We start from the raw sequence: 19,278 nt of genomic DNA on the forward strand, positions 1-19,278 counted from the left end.
CCTCACAAGAAAATGAACTGCCTTCAAAAAAACTCATATTTTTCTACAATAATGATAAAAAAAATCAATGTTGTTGCAACCACTAAAGGGAACCTTCCCTTATATTTTAAATTCTTTACAGAACGAACAAAGGCACAGCTCTTAGCACACTGAAGTATAGTTTGATACTGTCTAGTTACAATGGTGTACCTTGTTTTTCTTCTGATCTCTGTGCTATTCAATGAGATTGCAGTATATGTATTCAGTCTGTTGTCAGTAGCATAAAACCAAAAGGCCACAGATATAGACTGGTAAAATGTAATAGCAAATCTTGGTAACATTTTGTATTTGTCTGCATAATTTTGCTTTGAGCAGGCATTTTTTTTAACCATATCTTTCTTTGCTCATGGAAGTTCAAAATGGCAATAGACCTGGGAAGAATAAACTCTGTTATAATATCATTTTAAATCTTGTTTTGAAGACAATAGAGTGCATGCTATTTGTTTTATTCTTATTTCCTCATACAACTTAAGAGTCATTTTTATTTGTTGAACAACTAAACACATAGGTTCAGAGAAATTATTATAATCCTTTGAGTCACAGATTCCTCAGTTGAATGTACAAATAGAAAATTTAAGGTGTGAGAACAAGAAATCTGAATATAATGATGATTATATAATATATATTTGAGTATGTGGGTAATTGAGAAATTTTTCTGCTTTATGAAATACCTTTGGAAATATAAAGATGTATAATTTCATTTGCTCTGTCTAGAATCCTTGTGAATCTTTTTTCATAATTGTTCTATAATTATTTATTGGGCAACAGTTATCATAGGAGCTATTATACATTTCTTTTTCTCTTCTTTTTAAACATGATTGACAGAATAAGTTTTCATGACTGAGTAGAAAGTGAAATGAGCTTCAGGATACAGAAGCAAGAGGTTTAACTTTGTGATTGTTACTCTTAATGTACTATGTGCAGTTATTTCTTTCTTTTATTTCCCATAATAATTTATCTCATGTTGTTGCTGTATCTGACTTGGTAACTGGTTATTGTCTGCTCATTAATTTGCTTATTGGAAATAGAGAAGGAAAGGGAAAAATGAGTGGGAGGAAGTGAGGGGGAAGTAGGAGAAAAACATGGGAAGGGGTAACAATGTTCAAGAAGTAATGCACCCAATACCTAATGAATGTATCTGTAACCCCTCTATACATCACCTGACAAGAAAAAAAGAAGAAAAGAAAGCTATGATATAAGGAAGCAAGTCTCTCCTCCCAGAAAGGGCCTTAAAGAAAAGTTTCTTTCACTACCTCTCCTTCACTCTTACCTGTCTAGAATCATGGTTGAAGTCCGTGGAAACCATCGTCTCATGTGAATCTCTTGCTATAATAGACTTAGGTCAATATATTTAAGTAAATGTAGTGAGTGTGGAAAAATAATTATTAGTATTTTTTAGATGTGACAGATCATCATGACCTGGACACTGCACATCTGTTCTGAGTGGCAAGTTGTACATCATTTAATGCTATCATTCATGCATTTGCATTTATTTGCATTAATGCATATGGTGAAGAATAGCTCAATATTTTCACATCAGAGGTGTTTGCTTTAGAAGACACTGACCTTAAGGGTTGATACCAATCTATAAGTCACTTTTTTTACCTAGTGAGTTTAGCATCAGGATTGTTTCTTGTCTTTCAAAATTCATGGTGAGACTGACCTTAAGTATTGATACCAATCTATAATTCGCTTTTCTTTACCTAGTAAGCTTAGCATCAGGATTGTCCCTTATCTTTCAAAATTCATGGTGGGGTAACTCTAAGATGCGGTTTTGAGAAAGGCCCATCTGTGACACAGGCAATTAAGCATGCATTGTCTGTAGAGAATTTAAAACAACAATAAAATGACTGTTTTGTCTGCTTTTTATTAAAAACCAGCCTCAAGTCACTGATGAAAGTTTTCCTCCTAGGGGGGAAAATTCTAGCAGTTTTAAAGTACTGCTAAGGTTGCTTTGAGTTTTTAAATAATATTTATATACACTTCAAATTAACACATCTTTATTTCTCATTCTTTAAGAAATGTTTGTGGCCTTTTAGGAATCTAACTTAGTTCTCACTTATACAGCTGAGCCCTGCTACATGCATTTGTTTCCAGAGGAAATACAAAAGGATTTGGAATGACTTGAACACTCAACAAGCCCAATTTATAATTCCTTTTTAACATTGAAAGGGGAACAATCCAATGAATGAAGGGAATATATATATATATATATATATATTGCTTAATTTTGACATTGAGCATAATCACAATGAGGTTTTAATATCTGTATAAAATATTTGAAGCTATTGAAATTGATTCTAGCTACTTGGCAGATGGAATGGAAGGATAATTGTTCAAGGCTTACCTGGACAGGAAAAATCATGAAAAACCTCTGGACTAGTAGTTCAGTGCAATGACTAAGATGCACTCACATGGCATTTTGCTGTCATCCCTAGCCATATGGGATGCTGAGAGTGAGAGGATTGTGTTTCCAGGCCATTCTAAGCTTGAGATGTTTGTGTGGTCCTGTCTCTATAAAGGGAAGCTGGACATAGTAGCATACATGTCCTTGGGTGGGAAGGGAGAATCTATCCTACAAAAATTAGTGAAAAACAGAGCTGGGGAAAGTGGCTCAGCAGTAATAGTACAGCCTAGGAAGTGCAGGAATTTAATTCAAGTATCTGTACAAAAAAAAAAAAAAGACAAAAGGGGTCTGGAGTTTGGCCTAGCGGTAGAGTGCTTGTCTAGCATGCATGAAACCCTGGGTCCCATTCCTCAGTGCTACAAATACAGAAAAACCTGGAAGTGGTGCTGTGGCTCAAGTGGTATAGCACTAGCTTTGAGAAAGCTCTAGGACAGTATCCAGGCCCTGAGTTCAAGCCCCAGGACTGGAAAAATATATTAATTTAAGAATTAATTGAAGTACTTTCGGACTTTCTATATGTAATTTGTATGAAAAGAAATATTTTTAAAATTAGAATGATTGAAGTGTGTCTTCTGATCAACTATGAGGAGCAAAAGGGTAAGTTCTGACCATGATATTTTAAGATGATTTTACAATTTATTTTGCAAATTTTCAGGTTAAGACATAGCATTTTAAGATATAATCCATTCCAACTACAAGCAATATGAATTTAAAATCTTGTCAAACTTTATAAGGCAGTGATATAGCCAGTTGCCTCTTGCTTACACCTTTAGTCTTAGCTAATCAGGAGGCTTCCAGTTTAGGACTGTGAGTTGAAACCAGCCCAGGTAGGAAGGTCCATTATATTCCTCAAAATTAAGAGGTAGAACTGTTGCCTATGAGCAGAAAGCTCAGAGACTCTGTCCATTCCCTTTGCTCATGCCTCAGAACTAGCATACATGCACACCCAAACACATAATACACGACAATAATATAATTTCAAAGTAATAATTCTTTTTGTACTGTGATAATTATTCTACATTTTGCATTTTATATTTGACTTATAGACATGATCAAATATTTGAAATTCACTAATAAAAAGGATTTCTCTCTCTCTCTTTCTCTCATCCTGGGATTGGAACTCAGATTCTGAGCACTGTCCCTGAACTTCTGGTCAAAATTAGTACTCTCCCACTCTACCACTTGAGCCCCAGCACCTTTTCTGAATACTATATTGGAGATGAGAATGTCACTGACTTGTCTGGAGTGGCTTTGAAACAGATCCTCACATCTCAACCTCCTGAAGAGCTAGAATTAATGGCATGAGCCATGGGTTCCCAGATCAACCTTAGTCTTTTTGTACTCTTTTGGTCATTATTATAAAGTTTGATTTTTAGTAGTTATGGTCTTCTCTGTGTGTCACCTATTCTAGGTAACACATCTGTCTTTCTGTCTTCTATCTTTTTGCAGTACTGGGGATTGAAAACAGATTTGTTAGGCAAGTATCTTTCTACCCAATCATATTCCAGATCCAGGTATGCAATTAATGACATTTGAGTAGTAAATGATTTCATGAGCATGAGAAATTTGAAGTTTGTCATGTGCATTTTCAATTTATGTGGAGAAATGAGCTGTTTTAAGTGGCAGTGCAATTCAGTTCTCAACTGAATTTCATATGGTACACTGGAAAAAGTTAAACCATTTCTGGGTTTACCCTCAGAGGGTGAATAGTTGGCAAGGAGACATTCAGAGAGGTAAATGTTCCTCTTGGTAATGGGATTTGTGCCTTTATATTCACAAATAATCTTTTAGCTCAGGGTAGGAAGATACTTGTGATTCATAGAAATGACAAGGAATTATTTATATCTAGGATAAAATATGAAACAAAAATCAAGATAAATCAATAAAAAGTATAAAAAAACAATAATGCCAAAAAAGTAAGCAGGATATTCAAATTACCTGGAATATAAACAAGTATTCAATGTCACTTAAGTGGAAAGTAAATTAAAGCCACAAAGTGATATCATTACCAATTCACAAGTATAATTTAAATTAAATGAAAATAAGATACTGTTGGCCAAAAATGAGGAAAATATCAAATTCTTACATAATATATATATATATATTTTTTTTTGCCAGTCCTGGGCTTGTTCTCAGGGCCTGAGCACTGTCCCTGGATTTTCTCAAGGCTAGGGCTCTACCACTTGAGCCACAGCACCACTTCTGGCTTTATTGCCACGTGGTACCGAGGAATTGAACCCGGGTCTTCGTGCATGCTAGGCAAGCACTCTACCACTAGGCCAAACTCCCGGCCCCTTATATAATATTTTTAACATGTAAGTATAATTTTCATAATACTTTAGAAAACAGCTTGTCACAGCTGAGCACTTGCATACCTTGTGGCCCAGAAATTCTGGAATAAATGACATAATGAATTGGTAGCCCAGCTATTCAATGTTGCATTAAGTGAATTGTTTGTTGTATATAAACAAAATGTAATGCAAGACATGAATGAAAATGAGTGAATTAAAGCCACAAGTTTACAAGTAAAGACAAATTTTATGATTGCCACATATATGAAATGCATAAACATTACTTACAAATAATTTTATATGATTTGTGTTAAGTTTAACACAAATGCATAGGAAAATGGTGAAATGCATAGGAAAATGATCTCGATGTCTTCAGAGTATGCCTTATATTCTATCCAGAGAGGTTTTCTATGTATCTCCCATATTTTAATACAGAGGTTTAAATTAAAACAAATAGCAATATACTGCATCCACTGTACCTTTAACCATAAAACAAATCTAAACAGAGATTCTACTAGCATAGCTGTGCTTCTCAGATTTGATTTCTGATCTATAGCAACCCTAAATATAAATTGACCTCACAGCAAATTACGGTGTAATATACACTTCTATATTTCATCTGAAAGCATTTGAATACACATGCCATTAATAAGCAATATAGATGAAATTGGATTTTAAGAGTAGAGACAAATTCAACTATCACACTTATTTCTTATGTGGCAATTTATATCTCATTCACAATTTAATCATTATCTGACAGAATTGCTAGATTGCCTAGTGAAATTACTAGATTAAAGAGATTTAAAGAGAATGTGTTATACAGCTCTAATCATTGACTTCAAATGTACATTTGGGACAATTGCTTTGCCTCATATATAATAATGCTTTAAATCAAGAATCCATTCAAAGGAGTATAATACCTGCATTATTATAAAATCACTTGGCATTTCTGATTAGGTATGCTACTATTTGTTTAAAACAAGTCTATTTTGTCCCAAAAAATTACACTCAAACAGGCCAATTCTCTGGGTAAAATCCTTGAATCTATCTCACGGGAAGATGATAAGGCACGGATAACAATAATGTAACATGAGATCAAAGGACATAATCATGTACCTTAATTTTATATTCACTGAGATTTCATATAGTGTTTAATACTTATAGAAGACAGTCAGTTAGCTATAATATATCAAATTAAATTAACCATAGAACCACAAGAAATTATTAGTAATTTGAGAACAAAGACCCATACATATGTTTAAGTTTGGCTAGAACTATTCTTGCAGAGTGTTTTGCTTCAAAGATACTTTTTACACTGAACCAAGCCTCCTGGCTCTTCATTTCTGGTTATTTGTGGAGATGAAGTCTTGTGGATTTTTCTACCTATACTGGCTGTCAACAGGTAGCAGGGGATAAAATTAACTCTCAAAAATCAACTGCCTTCCTATATGCCAACAAAGGAGGCATTTTGCAATAGCCTCAAAGAAAATAAAGTACCTAGGAATTACCTTAACTAAGAATGTAAAGGAACTTTTTGATAAAACTTTATAACACTGAAAAAGGAAATTAAAGCAGAATGGAGGAAATGGAAAAACCTCCCATGCTTCTGGATTGGAAGAATTAACATCACAAAAATGGCAATCTTGCTAAGGCTATCTACAAATTCAACGCAATACCCATCAATAGCCCAATGTCATTCTTTAAAGAAATAGAAGAGGTAATCCAAAATTTTCTATGGAATAATAAAAGACCCCGTATAGCAAAAACAATTATTAGCAGAAAGAATAGCACAGGGGGAATTTCATTACCAAACTTTAGACTCTATTACAGAGCCTCAATGGTTTCCCCTAAGTTTCTTTGAGTCTGGCTTACTTCACTTAATATGATCTTTTCTAAGTCTTTCCATTTCCTAACAAATGGGGCAATGTCATTCTTTCTGACAGCAGCATAGAATTCCATTGTATACAAATACCACATCTTGTTGATCCACTCATCAACTGAGGAAGACATCTAGGTTGGTTCTATATCTTTCAAGTAACATGATCCTGCAACTAACCTCCAAAGCTCCTCACACAAGCTAACAGAAAGGATTCAAAACTTTGTCCAAATAGCAGGGTATAAAATCAATCCATGAAAATCAGCTTTTCTGTATGCCAGCAAGAAGATCTAAGCTGAACACAGGAAAGCAACTCTATCAACAACTGCCTCAAAAAGACAATAGCCTAAGAATTAACCAGATTTGAGGGGCCTCTGCAGTGAAACCTTTTACAATTTGAAAAAAAAAAAAGATTTAAGAAAATGGGAAGAACTTCCATGCTCCTGGAGTGGAAGAATTAACATTGTCAAAATAGCTATACTGCTGAAAACAAGTTACCAATTCAATATAATGCCCATCAGTGTCCCAACATCATTCCTTAAAGAAATCCAAAAATTTGTGTTAACTTGCAAATTACTTGGAGTAGCAAGAGCAACCCTGAGCAAGCAGAACAAGTACTGAGGGAATAACATTAACAAATTTTAGACTCTCTTACAGATCCATGTAATGACAATAGCATCATACTGACACAGATATATTATCTGGCAAAGAATTTATATCAAATATAAAGTAAAAAAAACAAAATATCAATACAAAATATCAAATACAAAGTAAAAAAAGCAAAAAAGAATTACCAAAGGAGTATTATCCAAGTAAAAGATTACTTCCCCGAAATCTTCAGGGCAAATTAAATACGCCCAAAGTCCTGCTACCTTTATTTGGAACTAGGCTTTTCCTGTTACCTCTGGCTTACTCACATGCTCATTCATACTCCAGTTGTAATTAAAGGACATTTGATTTTTTTAAAGTAAAAATAAAGAAAAAAAACATAACCTTTATCTCCTTGTTCTATCCACAAACCTGATTTGCACTGAAAATGCAATTTTTTAAAACCTTTGTGTGTGTGTGTGTGTGTGTGTGTGTGTGTGTGTGTGTGTGTTGGCATGCTTGCTGGTACTAGGGATTGAACTCTAGGACTAAGCATTTTCCTTTAGCATTTTTGCTCAAGGCTAGCACTCTACCACTTGAACTATATAGCTCCATCTGTAGCTTTCTGGTGGTTATAGATGGCTAGAGACCATGATTCTCATATATCAGCCTCCTGAGTAGTTATAATTACTGTTGTAAGTTACTGATGCTGGGCTTTAGGAATTAATGGCTAGTGCTTAACACTGATAGGTTCCTTCTTTATAGAATAATTGTTCCTAGCTTTAATATTTTGTTTCATGTTCTATGTGGTTACTTTCTATAGTTTTCAAATTACCTTGTTAATGAATATTAAATTATACTCTACATTTACATAGGTCAAAATTCATGCAGTTTACAATTTCATGTACTTTTTGACTATATTTTGTGTTCAACTGTGTTATTTATGGAATGAGGTTTGAAGAGATCCAGTATGTCCAGAACTGCTTCTAATGTAAATATATGCTTCTCTAGTCAGAGGATTGAGAGGACTTCTTTGTTCACAGGTCCAACGATTTTGTTTTCATTGAACACAGTGTTAACAATGAAGTCAGCAACCTGAGTTTCTTATGGGACAAATGCTTAGGCCGTGTGAATTGACATGGCAGCTTCTCTTTTGGCTTTGTTTTTCATGGTATTTTCAGCTGGTTAACCAAATTCCCTGTAGTACTTTCATTTATTATTATTCTTTTTGGCAACTGGAAAATTTTCATGTAAAAGTTATCAACTTGCATTAAGAATACTACTCCAAATATGATGGTTGTTTTCATAAATGTAAGACAAGTCCTTGAAACTGAGTTTATTTGTGTCATATTTTGTCTTAATAATAATATGTGAAGGTCAAGAGAGAGCATTCTGATTTTAGAAAAACACAATTTTTCATGGGAAAAAAGTTGGCACAAAAAAAAGACTGTTAGTGTAAAAATGTTCACTTTGGTACCAAATCTATATATCATAGTACATGATTCTCCTATTTTTATCATAGCTGATACCATGATAGATAGGTAGATGATAAATTGATAGATAGATTTTTTTATTACACAGGAAGTTTATTTTTTATAAAAATTTATAAGTTCTAATACTGTTTTTAAGGCAATTTATTTCTATAAGTGGAATTATTGGCTGGCCTCAAACTGTGATTTTTGTTATTTTGATCTCTGTCTCCTGAGTAATGAAGAGTACAAGCAAGTATCACAGTTCCCAATTTCAGTTTTGTAGTTTGAAGACCTAGTTTACACCAGTATCATTAACTGTATTCATAAATAGGGAATTTGAAATATCTTTCTAATTTTGCTTTCATAATCCATTTTGATATGTTTCGTGTACATTCCTTCCTCTTGTAACTTATTCTGAGTTAATAGTTCTAATTATTGACAGTCCTTAAAGTACCCCTAATGTAAATAATAGAGAAATGAGCAAATCAGTATGAAACAAGAGTGAATTTCAACCTCAGTGATGTTATGTATCATATAAATCATATTCCATGTCCCTAGACAATCATTTTGTTCATCATAAAAGCCACAGCATAATTATTTTCTTTTAGAAAGAGATAGGTTTGAAACCTATCTCACAATCTATTGCTTTGTCTGTCTTCATAAAGAAGCCCTCTTTCATTTTCAAATAGGAAGAACAATACTAATTAATCATAGTATTCATAATTACACTTGCATTATTATGTTGAATACTAGCTTTGTACCAAATAACTTGACTAAAGATTTCATTAATATTATTTGATATAAATAAATGTAATTAAATGAGATAACAAAGTATGTGAACTATTTCTACTCTATACTGTTCTATCAACATGGTTGCTTATAAATCAACAAAGGTTATGGATAATTGCCATTATTTTTTTTTGTAGACTGTCTCAGTTTGTCTGGACTCATGACAATATGTCAACTTTTCATGTAGACAGAATCTGGTAGTGACAAATCAATATATGCCATTTCTATTATGGAACCCTAGGATACAGTTTATTTCATGAAAAGCTGGTTGTTGAAGTACTCAGATAACATATGAATAAGCCAAACACAAAGATCCATTTCAGAATTCATTATGGCTACTGTTTAAAAGTAAGACCAAATCAGTTTGCTTCCCAGTCCATTTAGAGAGCTGTATGAATTGCAGAACTTCCAAAAAATCTGTTAGTGCAACCCAAAGGAGATAAATATTGCATAATTAGCACCATAAGCTTGATGCTCATTGAAATGGAGGAATCAGATTCATTGGCAATTGGACCGGTGGATTACCCATATACTTCTTCTGCCCTTCCTGGTAAGGGTCACATGTAGTAAGATTCTATGTGATTTATCAACAGTTGGAACAATATGATGTACATAGTAGAAATCACAGAAGTGCTGATCCATCATCTATTAGAGTGCTGTATTTATTTAGTCATGCACTTTTTAATTTTTATTTTCAAAACTATATAAAATGTTGAAATTTTTGTATGCCACATACATACAAGTTAAGGACAAAAAGCTGAATCACTTCTGTGGTGAATTTGAATAACTTCTAATTTAAAAGTACTCATTTAATGAAAGTATGAAATTTAATTAACTGAAAGAGTCACCATAAAGTATTAAGTGGTGATTGAAGGACAGTCCTTACCTTTAATGTACTTTTTTTTTCAAAATTTCCTGGATATTTCTTATGTAAAAGCATAATTTTCTACTTACATTCACAGCAACGTAATTGCTTATTTGGTTATAAAACTCTAGTCCAGAATTACATGTGTTTATTTATATCTGTGATATTTATTAAAAGAGCTTGTAAATTCAAAGAACAAAAACAAGTACAGAGCAAATATTTCATTGCATTGGATCAAGAATGGTCTAAAATTTCAGGATATTTCTAAAGCCAACATTAGAGCTTCTGATGACAAGCTTATGCCAAATAAAAGAGTTTATAATTCTTTACATATGATCATCTGGGACAGATTTTTAGATGGAGGTTTTACTTAAAGAAGCAAGCACATTTTAAGGTTTTTCCCTAATGGGAATTGGTAATAAGAGCTCTGTCTCTGTATGTGTGTCTCTCTCTATCTCCCTGTCTCTCGCTTCTGTTTTTAGCAGAGAAATAAAACTTCAAAAAGTGATGTCAAGTGGTCACAAATAATGAAACAATTATTTACTTTGGAACTCTGAAAGAGAAATGATTTTCAGAAGGAAAAGTGAACTCTTCCTCTGAAAGTCCTATACTTGCTTTTGGGGGAAAAACATTGGCACCTACCAGGTACAGCACCCTGGGAACCATCATTTGTTTGCCCAGTAGTTTAGTCAGTTACTCCATATCTAAGGATAAAATGTTGAAAATTCACAGCTCTTTTCTGCCTTTATCCACTGCATGAATATTCATCAGATGTTTTGGGTTTAACTCAACACCATGGGAAAAGAGCTGAGGCGGGTGTGGGGAGAATTCTGGCTTGAGCATGCACCAAAGGAAAAACAATCAATTACAATAAAAATAAAAGAAAGCATGAATCTCAAGAGCATTATCAAGTTTCCTGATTTCAGGTTTTATATGATTTAAAGTAGAGCGGGAAAACTAATCATTTAGGTTTATAGATTTCTAACAGCATTTATTTAGTTATTATTTGCCTATTTATGGCAGTTATTTCCTAAATAACTTGTACAAAGCATTGTAAGACAAAGGTAAACAAAAATGAAGTTAATAACAAACATTTTATTTTGCTGATCCCCTTGAATTCTCACTTACCTATGAACTGCAGGAACCTGACAGTATAAATGAGAATTAAGTCATGAAGAGCTTGATTATTATTTTCTCATTTCTAAAGATCTATAAAAGGTCATTGTGCAGCACTTCCCATGTTAATTCATACGCAAAGATATTTGAAGGTAAATGCTCCAAAGTTACCTGTGGTCCAAAGTTAGCCCAGTAAATGGCAATTGCTTTTCTTTCTTTGGGTATATATTTTTTCCAGAGTGTTGAGCAAATCAATTTATTATTTATCCCAGAAACACAGATATTTAATATTTCTGACCCCAACTTATCGATCTAAAAATAAAATAAGGATTTTGGTGATGATTTACTCTTCCTGTTTTACTCCCACTATAAATGTAATTCTACATGTCCATGTATTATGATAGAGACCTTATTTTTGTTATCACATTTATCTATTTAAAAGCATGCTATTTAATTCTGAGAAAGAGAACTGTGTGTGACTTTTGAGGTTAAAATTTAATTTTCTGGCCAGGAGTTTGGCCTAGTGGTAGAGTGCTTGCCTAGCATGCAGAAGACCAAAGTTCGATTCCTCGGTGCCACATACATAGAAAAAAAGCCAGAAGTGGTGCTGAGGCTCAAGCCTTGAGAAAATCCAAGGACGGTGCTCAAGCCCTGAGCTTAAGCCCAGGACTGTCAAAAAAATTAATTTTCTGCAAACTTGAATTCCATCTTTGGAAACTGGATGTTTTAAAAGGAAAAGGACAGGTCGAGACATCCAAAGAATATTATTTTTAGGAATAAGAGGTATATGGCCAGCTATCCTTTACTCTCTGTGAAAAATACATTTATTTTAATAAAAGGGATGTATGATCAAGAACGTATCTGTATTAGCCTGCTTTTTTTCAAAACAGAAATAACTTCATATAATCAATTGCATTTTTAATATTTAAATAATATTTAAATAGACATAACATAAGCATAATAAAGTAGATTTTTTCTTCTACTTTTCCACTGAGGAGAGGAGGTTATGTTTTTCTTTTTAAAAATAAGACAGAATTTCTATAAAGGTGGGCCACAAGTAAGAATAAATCAACATTATGAAACAGTTTTATACCAATATTCAGCTATAAATTCTTGCCTTTGGCTCTTTTGAAGAATATGCAATACTGTAAATGACTGATCCAGTTACCTTGAAATCCAGTTTGTCCACATTAGATTCAAGGCAATTATCTGTTTAGATAAAGTAGAGAAATAAATCATACCCCTTTTATATGAGGTGTTGACATTTATTGATTTAATCTCTTAAAATCTTTCAGGAAATAGTCTTTAAATCATGATAATAAGTGGACAGATATTAATGATACTACACAAACTAGAGGAACACAAGAACATTTTGTGATTAAGCTTTTTCTAAACAAGGTACTGTTGTGATTTTAATTTTCACTTCTTCCTTCTTTTCCTAAGCACAATTATAGCAAAAAAAAAAAAAAAGGGCAACATGAAGGTGCTTTGTGAGCTGTGGCTCTGCTTTCTTCTGAGTTTGTTCTGAAGATAGTGCTCTACTGAGAAACAATTATTTCCTTTCAGATATTGATCATGTGCTAATGTTTTCTCACTTTGCTAACTTGAAAGTCCTTTAAAAGAAAGTGTGTGAGATAGGTTTTACTCTAAATAATTTAGGAAGATGAAATAGATAAACTACAATGAACACAATAAATGATTAGCATTCAGACACTTCTGTATTAATATTTAATAAGACAATGTGTTGTAATGTAACCTGCAATCTAAATTTCACAAAATACATAAAAACACAAAGTATGAATCATTCAGATCACCTTGCTTATCAGTCTGCAAGATAGCTCTTAAGTATATATAAATGCTCTACTTCTACCAATGCATAATTAGACTTTTTAGTTTCACTGATACGTACATTCTTTATCCTACTTCTCTATCAACTTTCTCAATTATTTATATATGATCTACCTTCATAATTATTTTTCTGTTTGATTTTTTTTAATCTTTAAAGCCAACAGGAGTGTGGCTCTTTTTTTCTGCATTAGAATAAGTTATTTATTTATTTATTTATTTGTTTGTTTGTTTGTTTTGTCAGTCCTGGGCTTGAGATCAGGGCCTGAGCACTGTCCTTGGACTTTCTCAAGGCTAGAGCTCTACCACTTGAGCCTCAGCACAATTTCCGGCTTTTTTTTTGTATGTGGGACCGAGGAATCGAACCCAGGTCTTTATGCATGCTAGGCAAGCACACTACCACTAGACCAAACTCCCGGCCCTAGAATAAGTTTTCACGTATTTTTTCAAATATATATGTTCATTTATATATATAAGCTGTGTAGTCTAAATATATCAGGTATCAGCTTTTCCAAAATATCAGTGTTATATTTAACCATGGTTTAATAAATTCAGGATTTAAAAAATCAATTAGATAGATAGATAGATAGATAGATAGATAGATAGATAGATAGATAGATAGATAGATAGGTGTATACATTCTTCATAAAGACCAAATGTAGATTATACTAAAGTCAGTGTGAAAATGAAAAATATGCGGAATTTTCCAGTTCAGCAGAGATACTATTCACTAGACACTATATTGGAAATGAACAATACAACTTGTGGGGAATGGGGGAAAACTGGGAGAAATTAAGGGAGGGGATAACTGTTCAAAAAGACATGTACTCATCACCTGACTTATGCAATGTAACCTCTCTGTACATCACCTTTGCAATAAAAATTTAATAAAAAAGAAATGGGGTCGGGAGTTTAGCCTAGTGGTAGAGTGCTTGCCTGGCATGAATAAAGACCTGGGTTCGATTACTTGGTACCATATAAATAGAAAAAAAGCCAGAAATGGTGCTGTGGCTCAAGTGGTAGATCTCTAGCCTTGAGGGAAAAGCCCAAGGACAGTACTTGGCCCTCAGTTCAAGCCCCAGGACTGGCAAAAAGAAAAAAAAAGAAAAAGAAATGACGAAAACTGGAATACAAAAGTTCTATGTGACAATTTTTACTTTCAGTTATTTTATATTTTGATGAGGAAGAAGGATCATATATTTGAATATTTACCTCACTTGTAATTATTGTATTAGGAGCTTGTGTTTAGCCACACTCCAAAAAAAAAAAAAGAAAAGAAAAGAAAGAAAGAAAAAGAAAAAAGAAAAAGAAAAAAAAATCTTGTAAAATGGTGCCACCTGTTAAATCTGAAACTCTGTTGTCAAGGAATTCAAAAGCCTCTCCAATTGGATAGACCAGAAGTAACATTCTTGCATACTTCTGTCCCTAGGGTTCCTGAGGTACTTAATATTTTTCGGAGATTTCCCCTCCTAAATGCTAAAATGTGGAAGGCATATAGGAGAAAGAGCAAGAAATTTAGGCTCTTAGTACTGTGGAACTAAACTATTTGCCTGGAAAAAAGTATTTCTGATTGATCAGGCAGATGATTCCTGAAGAAAAAAAAAAGCTGGCTTAATTAAAAATCATTGGCTTTTGTATAACTCTGAATTTGATTTCTGAAACATCTCTCTTTCATACCACTTGTATTTTCAAATGATTTTGACATTGTTTTTAATCTACTGGGCTATCTTACTATTACATAATCTTCAGTGTACTTGAAGTGAAAACAATTGGCAAAATTTATTTTCTGAGACCTACACTAGTTCCTACAGAAGGGGAAAAAAGAAACTTAAGGGAAGGGTAGAAATCAATCATAAGAATATGCAATTCTGACTTAACTGGTAAGGTTTAGTTACTGAGCTAAAGTGAATTTTCAACTGGATAGGAAATTTTGGGAAGTATAGGCATTGTTAGAATTATATACATTTTAGAGAATGGCCACAGAGCATTTAGTGTCTTACAGAGGACAGTGTGTGAAAAAAAAATGTACTTATTACCTGACTCATGTAATTATGATCCCACTGTACAAATCCAGTATAACAATAAAGTAATTATTAAAAAATACCTCTTTTCTTACTTTCTGGAGTATAGGTCATGAATCAGGTGTTCCTCACTGAATGTTCATCAAATATTTTTCTTATGCTATCTTTAGAAGTTTAAAGCCTCTCATATTCAACAGCATACTCATCCAGTGCTCTAACAGCTCATCTTGAGCTGTTATGTATTTAAGGTATAGAGGGAAGCTTGTTTAACTAATTACATGACAAAATGGAAAACCTTTAGTAACACAGAAACTATGATCATTCATTTGCATTCTCATATGTTAAAAATAGGAAAAGGAAGGGACGACAAGATGATTGGGAGTGGGGCAAAACATGAGAAGAGAAAGGGTACCAATGTGTGAGAAATAATGCACCTACAATTTGTGAATATAACTGTAATACCTCTATACATTACAATAAATTTTTACATGGTATGTATGTATGCACGTATGTATGTATGTATGTATGTATGTATGTATGTATGTATGTATGTGTGTGTGTATTATTGCCACGCTTGCAACCTATTAGCTTATATATAACTTAGACTATATGTATGCCACAAATCAGTGCGGTCATGCAGTATTTTCTTTACATAGTTTTTCTATTTTGCTATTGCAAAAGACAGGATTTGCTTTCATTCTTATCTTTCTCCCTTCCTTTTCTCTTCTTTTTTGCTTTGTTATTAGAGTGTAAGTCAAGTTTTTGTGATCACTAGGTTGTATCTCTCTTTTGTGTTCTAGCCCTGATTGATTGATTGATTTCCTTCCTTTTTTGCTGGTTGATTTTTGGAGATGAAGTCTAACAAACTTTTCTTCATGGCCTAATCTCAAATCACAACCTTCTAGATCATAGTATCTTGGGTAGCTTGGATGACAAGTATACCATTCGTGTTCAGTGAAGATTTTCTTCTTTTAAAACTGTAAATTCTATCTGATATATGTGTGTGTGTGTGTGTGTGTGTGTGTGTGTGTGTGTTTACATCATCTTGTTTTTTGACATTGGATACTTCAATGTATTTTGTATCATATCTTGGCTATTGTGTATATCTTATTCTTTGTCAGATTACAGTAAATCTCAATATACTGAATTTTCACCTTTTGGATATGTAGCCATAGGCAGATGTAACCAGATTATTGGATGATGTGGTATTTGCATCTTTGTGTTTTGAATAGTATAAATACATACTTATACATATAATTTAATCCATTGCATAAATCATTCAACAATGAGCAATAAAGTGATTCTATATAAGATATATTTAGGATTTTGTTTCCCAGTCCTGGTGCTTGAACTCTGGGCTTGGGCGCTGTCCCTGAGCTCTTCAGTTCAAGTCTACCATCCAATCCCTGAAGTCACAGAGTCACTTATGCTTTTCTAGTGGTTAATTGGAGATAAGAGTCTCAAGGTCGTTAGTGCCAGGACTGGCTTTGAACCGAGATCCTCAGATCTCAGCCTCCTGAGAGGATTATAGGCATGAGCAACCGTGCCCAGCTATTTGGAATGTTTGTAACCAATAAAATAAGCACTTGCAATTCACTGTATTATCATAATATAATAAGCAATACAATCGTATGACTATTACTAGCATATGGATTTAGCCACATTGAAAGTTTCTAAGTAAATTTGGGGATGACTTCTGGTTTTCTGTTCAGTGAACAATAGTGCTAAACAGAAAATGATTTGAGCTAGAAATAAAATAGAAAACATTATGAAAGTGTTCACACCAGTGTGCATTCTACTTGTAGTATTTGAATATAACTAAGGATAAGAAACAGACCTCTAGTCATTGAATATGTATTCCATACTTCTGAGTAAAGCTGAGTGGATGAAGCAAGGATGAAAGAAACAAAAGCCTCTTTTGAACCAGATGATGCTGTGTTGTTTATGCGCTTTCAGTGGGTTCAGAGAACATGCAAACTTTAGACTTACTACCAGTATGTAAAGAGTCAAGAACAGTCTTAAGTCACATAAAAATCAGTACAAAAATCTGACAATAATTGTGAGTATAAGAGTTGGAGAAGAAGAGAGACAAAAATTTTGTTTAGAGTTTTTTTTAACCTCTCATTTATAATTCCCAAGTCTTGGCTGCTTCAGAATTCTGAATCATCCTATAAAGTTGATTATTCATTAAAGATGGATGATCTAGTGGAAAAATATGGAAAGTTCCCTTCTAGGTTTTGAATAAATGCAATTGAGATAAACGCTTGGACATTATGAGCAGCAAATATCCTACAATCTCAGAGTGCAAATACATGGTACAGAGAAGTGATCACTTCAGCTTTAGAGACAATAAAGAATTTTTGGCCAAATCAAGATTGAACCAAACAAGGAACAGAACAATACAGAAACTGGAAGCATTGTCATTGTCTCTAGCCAGATCAGATGGCTGCTCATTTTGTATATGAAAATCATTGACTCATTTGTCTCACGTTTTGCTCTTTTTGACTGCTGGTGTTCAATGGGTTTTTAAAACAGCACAAACTCAGTTAATGAATGAATGAATCAACATAAAGATACAATATAAACATACAGTGTACTATGTGTTTACTGGCTTACAATGTCCTAAAAAGGTGAATTTTAAAATATTTTCATAATTGATCACAAAAATGTGTGAAATATCTTGAAAATGTTAATCATTGTGTGATTTGGAATCAGAGTACAGATATGTATGTACTCTCTCTCTCTCTCTCTCTCTCTCTCTCTATATATATATATATATATATATATATGTTTACATCTATATATCTTTTGTGATCTAGTAGTCCATCTAAGGGCTCATATTCTTAGTGTGTAATTCAAACTCTGAAAATGAGCCATGGCACCACAATCAATATGGGTTTTGTCATAAATCTTAAGTTCATGCAACATACACATACCATTGTAGTATGGCTTTCATTGAGTCTAACACTGAGTCACAATAACCCACTGCCCATAAATACTTCAGTGCTAGTTTTGAGTCTAGACTATCTACTTTGTCTACCTTATCCTGGGAAAACCCTAGGATGAGGGCTATGGGACTCAAAGGATTTTACAGAGATAGGGTTCTGACACTCATTTCTAACATCAAACCTCATTAAAAATATTTTATTCCAAGAAAAAAGTTCTGATAACATTGAAGATATCTTTCTATAGTTGCAATGATGATAAGCAGTTTTGAGCAGGTTTTGTTGATTCCCCAAAGACCTTGCATACTATCATTAATACCTTCAAAAGGTTGCATTTATTTGTAGGATTTATCTTGATTTGATATGAATTAGGCTGGATCACTCAGTGTTTCAGGCAATTACATATAAAGATGAGAGTTATCAGATCAGCTGGGAAACCCATTGTTTTAATTAATCTTTCTACTGCTCCATTCTGAAGATAATGTCTTCTGGAACAATCACTACTGGATTCTTCCATGAAATTAGACATATGTGGACAAGCATGGCATTTTTGTTCATTTTTGAAAAATTGATTAGTGTACATTAATTGTATGTCTTCCCCCTTCCTAATGACTACCAGCTCTTATTATGGCAAGGTCAAGAGTAGCAGTGTAAATGAAATAGCTCTTTTTGCTAATTGTTGCATGGAGGCACAGACTTAGAACTCAATAGCTACATGACACTTGGGATATCTTTCTCCAGATGCCGAGCCTGACATCCCAGTAAAGGCACATTTCCTTAAAATGCATTATCTCAGTGTCCCAGCTTTTTAGAAGAAATACAAAATGTATAACTTTAAAATCTTTTCATCTGTTGTCTTCATCTTGATTTTTAAGGCATGTCCTGATGTTTAGACTAAGAATTTGACAATTTAAAATGCCATTTCAGCAGTGCTTTTTATTTTTTAAGCAGGGCTTTAAATGTACTGACTCCTTCAGGTCACTAAGAATTCTTAAAAGAAAATTAGTAAGGAATGTTTTTAGCA

Source organism: Megascapheus bottae, chromosome 4, assembly GCF_031878675.1.
Source record: "Megascapheus bottae isolate mThoBot1 chromosome 4, mThoBot2.hap1, whole genome shotgun sequence".
NCBI classification, from domain to species: domain Eukaryota; kingdom Metazoa; phylum Chordata; class Mammalia; order Rodentia; family Geomyidae; genus Megascapheus; species Megascapheus bottae.